Raw genomic sequence first — 8,509 nt, 5'->3', positions numbered from 1 at the left:
CGTATTTATCATGTTTTTCTGGGAATAAATTCCGCAACATTTTTATTAAAAGAGGTACTCTGATTTTTATAAAGCATAAACAAAATCGGTCTTTTCTGGCTGTGAAAATAGGGATGTCACAAGATATGATGTTTAAATAGGATGCAAACCCTGAAAATTAGGGTTTCCTCCTGATGGACCTACTCGCCGAGTCCAGGCTCGGACTCGTCGAGTAGACCATTTAAATCTCGCGACTAAGCTGGCACCTACTCGACGAGTTAGGGCTACCAACTCGTCGAGTAGCTCTTATAAAATGAATATTTTAATAAATTAAATGCATACCAGCAACAGGGTGTTACAGTTCCACTTCATCAAAACCGACCCCGACTTCGTACAAGCTCGATTTTTAAAGATTCAAATTCAATCCAGAACAAAATAGAAGCATATTAACGTCCTCATAATATCAAGAGATGTTCTCGTGCGACTACTCTCCCAAAAGCAAAACATCATGTAACATCCCCAAAAATACGACTTGAAAAATTCATTTTTAAGTTTACCAAATCACAAACATAAAAACATCGTTGATTTTGAGATCACAAAAACATAAAATAGTTGTAGCGCATAGTCAAGACAATTCGTGGAAAAATACTACCAGAGCATAAGTCCCAAAATCCCTACTGCGGAAAATCATAGTGTAATGCGCCGCGATTAAGCCGACCCCTTCCCCTTTGAGCTGGTAGTACCTGAAACACAAACGAAAACAGTAAGCACAAAGCTTAGTGGGTTTTCCCCACCATACCACATCTAATACAAACATATTTTCAGACATATCTGGGTGCTCGACCTACCCTGTCAGGCATATCTGGGTGTCCGACCTACCATGTCGGGCATATCTGGGTGCCCGACCTACCCTCCGGTTTATTTCAACCGGTTACGAGGTCTATTTCACCCCTACCACTACCACATAATAAGATACATAAATCACATAACCATTAAGCAATACGTGAACCATGATAATTATCGCACAGACAACCATCTTACAATACAATAAAATAGAGGGCCGACCTTGGTGCCTTCGACCCGTAACATTCACGAATGGAGACTCACCTCAACTACGAATGTCAAATCGTACTCCTCGGACGACTCGGAACTCCTCTCCCTATAGCACAATAAATCTCCTAATTAGACATTAGATCAAAATTTTAGTTACAATTGTCTAAGGTGCGTTCTAGAAAAATTTTTAGTTTTTTATAGATTTTTTCCAAGAATAAAGAAAAGTTAAAAAACATGTATAATTCAATAATTTTTCTAAAAAATTTCTAAGAAAAAAAATATTTTTTCAATTTTCTATAACTTAACAAAATGATAAATTTGTTTTTCCATATATTTTTCATTTCTATTTTTTTTCTCTCTAAATTATAAGCTATGCATCCATACAACTAGGGGTGTCAAAAATGCCCGAACTCGATTAACATGATTTGACCCAATCTCAAATAAGGCTAATAGGGTTGGGTTTATTAGGGTTAGAAATGGAAACCGAGTTATTCGAGTTAACCAGGAACATATATAGGGTCGGGTTTCGAGTATATATATATATATTTCCTTTTAATTGGGTCCGGGTTAACCTGATCAACATGTTAGATTTTTAGGTTGATTTCCTTTTTCGTTATCTCGTACACGCAAAGAAAATACGGAAACATATACGTAGGATGAGCATGGGACGGAACCGGTACCGACCCGTACCGTTCCCGATTTCCCGAAAACTGAAATTTATCGAAAGTCAATCCCGAGTACCAAACCGAATTAACATCACCGGTACCGGTACCGGGAATGGTACCGGTTTTCGGTACTAGTACCGGTACCGGTGGTATCGAACCCCGAATTTCATGTATTTGGAGTACCGAGTATGGTCCCATATTTTCAAATTCGGTACGGTTCGGTACCTGTCCCGGTACGGTACCGGTACGAGATCGGGATTTGGAACAAACTGCTCGTCCCTACATATACGTTCAAATTGAGACCATTACGGTAAGACATGTGGACTATTAATGTAAATAGGACAGAAACAAAAAAGAGGCCCCTTAAGGTTGAGTGCTTGACATAACTTTCTAAAAAATTATATTAATAACTAGCTAACAATTTTATAAATAACTAGAGGACAACAAGTTATTATTATTATTATTATTATTATTATTATATTTAAAAAGATTTATATAGAAAATGAGTTTCATGTATAAAAAAAATTATATAAAAAATGAGTATATGTAAGATAGTTTAATAAAAAAGAAAAATAACAATATTTTTTATCAACGCAAAGTTTTGAACTTATATCATTCTTGGGGAGGCAAAAGGACAAACCAACCAAATAAAAAGTAAGCTCATAGATTCGAACCCAGCCAGATTTAAAACAAAGCAAGCGCTCTTCCAAGTAAGCTAGACTTTGATTTTATACATTTTTAAGAAGAACAAAAATATATATATATATATATATATATATATCTTACATGAACAAAATTGGGGACGGTACCCTGAGCCGTCGCCCACCTTGCCCCACCCATTTGGCAGGGTCTGACAACAGTTTTACTATTACTCCAAAACCATTTCTATAATTTTACATTCTCTACTAGACTGCTATTTCTATAAGGGTAAATTACACGGATGGTCCCTGTGGTTTAGGGTAATCTGCATATTTTGTCCCTGACAACTTTTTTTAACTCAGACCATCCCTAATTTATATTTTTGTTGCACGATTGGTCCCTTTCCGCTCTAAAAAGACTATTTTACCCTTATTGATTTGTTTTACCTATTTTAAATTGTCATTTAATTAAAAAATATTAATTGAATACAAAAAAGTATTAACTAAATGTATATTGTTATGATTAAAGAGCTACACCACTGAACCCTCCTCCCCTCCTTGTGTTCAGTCGTCGGAAATACTCACTCCTCTCGCCGGGAAATCTCACATATTGATGGCGTCTTCTCAAGCTCCACATCCATCTCCCCCCGCGACTCTCTTCTCCGGCTAAAATGAAGCGTGTTCTGGTAAACCCAAATCAATGGAACTTGAACCTTAAATTGATCCAGGATGCAAACCTAAAATTGAAACTAAAGTCGAAACTGAAATTGAAATCAAACCCAAAACTCAAAATCAAATCTGAATTCAAAGTTGAAAATGAAATCAAACATGAAAATCTAACTGAAAAATTAATGTGAAACTTAATTTAACCTAGAACTCAATCAAACCCTAAACTAAAAATTGAACCAGAAATCAAACCTAACCAATGTTGTAGGGTCGGTTTGGGCACCAAAGCTGAAATCAAACGTGAAATCTATTATATTTGTGGCTTCTGGATCGATAACACTTTTCCCATCCTGATACAGAGAAAGAGGCCAATGCTCAAGTTTGTATTGTCTGGTCAAATTCGAGTGTCTGCTTCACCTCCGCCTTCTCTGGTGGCACTGGCAATAGATGTTGGTGGCGAAATCATAAGCGAGGCAATTAGACTTTCAGGCTTCGTCTTCTTTCAAGTGAAATAGAGAGATACAGAGTAGAGAGACAGGTTAGTCCCACGAGTAAAGAGGAGAAGGATATTGAGGGTTTTCTCACCAGCTAAGAAGACGAAAGGTGAAGAAGGAGCCAAGAAGGTGAAGAAGACGACGTTGTTGGAATGGTCGAAGATGCAGCTGACCGGTGATGCAATCGGTGAATGGTGATGATGGAAGACGACAGGTAAAGAAGGGGCCAAGAAGGGTTGCAGGCGTTTCTTAGGGTTTTAAGGATTCTTTTAATTTTTTTTTCATTTTTTAATATATTTTTAATATAAAAGTGATAAGCCCCCAGCCCTTCTAGTGTACAAAAGAAGGAACAAGAAGCCCAAGAAGGATGCAGTCCAGTAATCAGAAGAAGCCCATTTTACTTTTTAAGTTTTTGTCTTTTCTTATTTTATCTAGCTGGTTGTTATCTGTTATGGTAGTGGCCTCACCATTTTGTTGATCAGTAGTGGGCGACCACCTATTTGGTCCCCCCTAGTATTTATAGTCTTATTGTTCTTTCTAGAAGGTAGAAGAGAATATTGTATGAATTTTATCCTTGGAGAGCCCAATCCTCTCGAATGATTGGAACTATCGAAATTTGAGCTTTGCCTTCATCATTCTACTGTTCTATTGCTTGTGTTTGTGGTGTGATTGACTAGGAGATTACCAACTGGTATCAGAGCAATGGCCGGTGCTGGGAAAAACACTGCTGCTCCTGATAAGCGGATAGAAGCGATGGAAGAAAATATGGGAAAGGTTCTTGATGAGCAACAACAACAGAAGCTGATTAACCAGCAGCAAGCTAGGGATGTGGAAGATATGAAGCTGCTTCAGAATGAAATGATTAAGAAGATCGATCTGTTGATGGGGAAGATGGGCCGTGGGAAAGGAAGCACTACTCCGAACTCAGGTATGGCTACCCCTCAAACTAATACCGGGAATGTTAACCTAGTTCGTGAAGGAGGCAGTGGATCCGGATTTGGTTCTGGTCCGGCGGTTGGAGGTCCTGAGTTGATCTTTGGGTCATTTGACGGGACAAACTCTGGGAAAGGAAGGTTTGAATATCGCCACCGCAAGATAGATATGCCTTCGTTTGACGGAAAAGACCTTGATGGGTGGATTCTTCAAGCAGAAAGGTATTTCGCCATCTACCAAATGTTAGACGGAGAGAAGGTAGCGGCGGCGGTGTTGAGCTTGAGCGGTGATGCCTTGGCTTGGTACAGGTAGTCGGATAAACAAAGTCTGATCATATATTGGGGGAGATGAAGGAAATTTTTCTCAGGAAGTTCCGTTCCACGCAAGACGACGACCTCTATGAACAATGGGCAGCCGTTGAGCAAACTGGGACAGTGGAAGATTATGTTCGCCGATTCATTGAACTCGCCGCCCCTTTGGAAGATGTTTCTGGTCGAGTTGCCATTGAAACGTTTATTAGTGGGCTGAAACCTGCTATCAGGAAGGAGTTACGTATGTGGACTCCAGGGGATCTGGCCCGAGCAATGGAATTAGCCCAACAAATTGAGGAGAAAAACCTAGCTAACAAACCCAGCGGGTTCGGGTCACTAGGTACTCGTACGGGCAGGCAAGGCAACCCACGAATTGGGGAAAACTCACCCTATACTCCTAACACGTCCACGACCAGCTTACAGCGCCCCTCAGAAGAACGATGACTGTATGAAGCTCAAATCAGTGAAAAACGATCCAAGGAATTGTGTTACAAATGCGATGAGAAATGTCATCTGGGTCACAAGTGCAAAACCCTCTATAACATAATCTTAGTCGATGAAGAGGAGCCAACTCTAGAAGATGAATGTGAGCATGAACAACCACCAGAAAGAGAGATCAATCTCGACATGACAGAAATCGAAAAGCCCATTGAAGTGTCTCTGAACTCCGTATCTGGTCTCTCCTCCCCAAAAACGATGAAGCTCCAAGGGGAAATCATGGGGCAACCTGTGGTGGCACTGATTGATCCCAACGCCACTCATAACTTCATCGCTACCACCTTGGTGACCACGCTGGGATTACCTGTTAAGGATACAGAGCCCTATGGAGTACGGATGGGTACGGGAGATAGTGAAGAGGGGCGAGGAGTCGGTCAAGGAGTGCTTTTACAGCTCCAGCAGGTCGATATCGTGGAGGAATTCTTACTTCTACGGTTGGGAACCTTTGACATTATCTTGGGGCTCAAATGGTTGGAGACATTGGGGACAACTCATACGAACTGGAAAACCCAAACTATGGAGTTCGATGTGGGGGGGACAAGGTTAAGCTGCAAGGAGACCCCTCCAGTTAAGATGGTACCGACCTTTCTTACTAACCTCCTACACCGTTTCCATAAGGTGTTTGAGGAACCAGTTGGAATGCCCTCGAGGAGAGGAATCGAACACGCGATTGTGCTTCACGAGGGTACCCCTCCGGTCAACGTTCGCCCTTACCGCTATACTCATTACCAGAAGGAAGAAATAGAACGTATGATTCGTGAGATGCTATCTTCCGGGATAATCCAAACGAGTCACACTCCCTACTCAAGCCCGGTTATTCTGGTAAAAAAAAGGATGGCTTGTGGCGTTTCTGCGTGGATTATCGTGCCTTGAATCGATTTACAGTGCCCGATCGGTTCCCAATTCCGGTGATTGATAAGCTTCTAGACGAGCTACATGGGTCGAAGGTCTTTAGCAAGTTGGACTTATGCTCCAGGTACCACCAAATCAGAGTGAAGGCCACTGTTATGCACAAAACAGCTTTCCGTACTCACGACGGGCATTACGAATTCAAGGTAATGCCATTTGGCCTAACGAACGCCCCCACTACCTTTCAAGCTTTGATGAACGAGATCTTCCGACCGTACCTCCGTAAGTTCATCCTCGTGTTTTTTGATGACATTCTTGTTTATAGTTCCTCGGAAGAGACACACGTGCAGCATCTTACGATTGCTTTGGAGAAACTGGAACAACATCAGATCTACTTGAATCTCAAGAAGTGTGACTTTGGGCAAACAAGGCTGTCTTATTTGGGCCATGAGATATCCTTAGAGGGCGTGAGGGCTGAGATTTCCAAGATATAAGCAATGACTGATTGGCCATCTCCAAAAAATATCAAAGAACTTCGGGGCTTCCTGGGTCTAACGGGATACTACCGGAAGTTCGTGAAGGAGTATGCTGGAATTGCTATTCCGTTGACTGAGCAGCTGAAAAAGGATAAATTTGGGTGGAATAAGGCAGCTGAAGAAGCCTTCCAACAACTGAAGGTTGCAATGACTACCGTTCTGGTCCTCGCCATGCCGGACTTTACGAAGACATTTGTGGTGGAAACCGACGCGTCGGGCTTTGGTCTGGGAGCCGTTTTGATGCAAGATGACAGACCAATAGCATACTACAGCTTCACCTTGGGACCAAGAGCTCGATTGAAGTCCATTTATGAAAAAGAACTTATGGCCATTGTTAAGGCATTGCTGAAATGGAGGCCCTATCTCATGGGGTGGAAATTCATTGTTCGGACAGATCAGGTCAGCTTAAAGTACCTGCTGGAGCAAAGGGTGATTGGCCAAGACTATCAAAAATGGGTCTCCAAAATCATGGGATTCAATTTTGACATACAATATCGGACAGGCACGAGTAACAGGGTGGTAGATGCCCTGTCCCGGAAGGAGGCGCCCATTGACTGTAACACAATCACCATCGGTATATGGAAGTCGTGGGAAGGGCTAAAGGAAGAAATCAAGAAAGATGATCTATTGCAAAAAATTACACGTGAGAAACAGGCAGACCCAACATCTCACAAGGACTTCACCATTTTCAGAGGCAATTTACTCTATAAGGGTAGATTGGTCATTCCGACCAAATCCACCCTCAAGGCCGATATCATCAAGGAATTCCATGACACCCCTATGGGAGGGCATGCTGGGGAGAAGAAGACATATCAAAGAGCGATTGCTGAGGTGTTTTGGCCAGGAATGAAGAATGACATCATCAAACATGTCAAGGAGTGTCAAACCTGCCAACAAAACAAGACCCTCACAGCCTCCCCAACGGGTCTGCTGCAACCCATACCTCTACCTGCTCAATCTTGGGATGAAATCACAATGGATTTCATCGAAGGGCTGCCGAGATCAGAAGGGTGGGACACCATTTGGGTCGTGGTTGATAGGCTCACGAAATATGCCCATTTTGCCCCTCTGAAACTCCTTTTCACTGCAGCCTCGGTTGCACACTGTTTTGTTAAAGAGGTGGTCCGACTTCATGGATTCCCTATTTCAATAATCAGTGATCGAGATCGGGTTTTTCTGAGCCACTTTTGGATGGAATTGTTCAAACTACACGGGGTGAACTTGAAGAGAAGCACGACATACCACCCCCAAACGGATGGCCAATCCGAGGTGGTGAATCGATGCTTGGAAACGTATTTAAGGTATTTTTTCTGTGAAAAAACCAAGCAGTGGTCAAGGTGGTTGACTTGGGCAGAATTTTGGTACAATTCCTCCTACCATTCAGCTACAAGGTGTACCCCATTCCGGGCACTTTATGGTCGAGATCCCCCATCCATCATCCGGTATGAAGGCCAACAAACCCCTATTGATGCTATTGATGTCTTGTTGGAAGATAGGGATGTTATCTTGGATGACTTGCGGATGAATTTATTGAGAGCCCAACAGAAAATGCAACAGCAAGCTGATAAGAAAAGGAAAGAAGTGCACTATCAAGAGGGGGAATGGGTCTACTTGAAGTTAAAACCTTACCGCCAACAGAGTTTGGCAAAACGAAAGTTTGAGAAACTACCGGATCGCTATTACGACCCTTATCAGATTCAAAAGAAGGTGGGAAAAGTGGCGTACACACTTGAGCTGCCCCCCCCCCCCTCGGCTCTTATACATCCAACCTTCCACGTGTCACAGTTACGTAGAGCTTACGGGGCTGTGAACAAGCCAAAAGAACTGTCTGCCCAACTCAAAGAGGATCTTCAACTGTTGGTACAACCAAAAGCAGTGAAAGGAGTA

The sequence above is a fragment of the Lactuca virosa genome, chromosome 1 (assembly GCF_052849685.1).
Source record: "Lactuca virosa cultivar CGN04683 chromosome 1, Lactuca_virosa_CGN04683_v6, whole genome shotgun sequence".
NCBI classification, from domain to species: domain Eukaryota; kingdom Viridiplantae; phylum Streptophyta; class Magnoliopsida; order Asterales; family Asteraceae; genus Lactuca; species Lactuca virosa.
Note: the sequence above shows the minus strand (reverse complement) of the source record.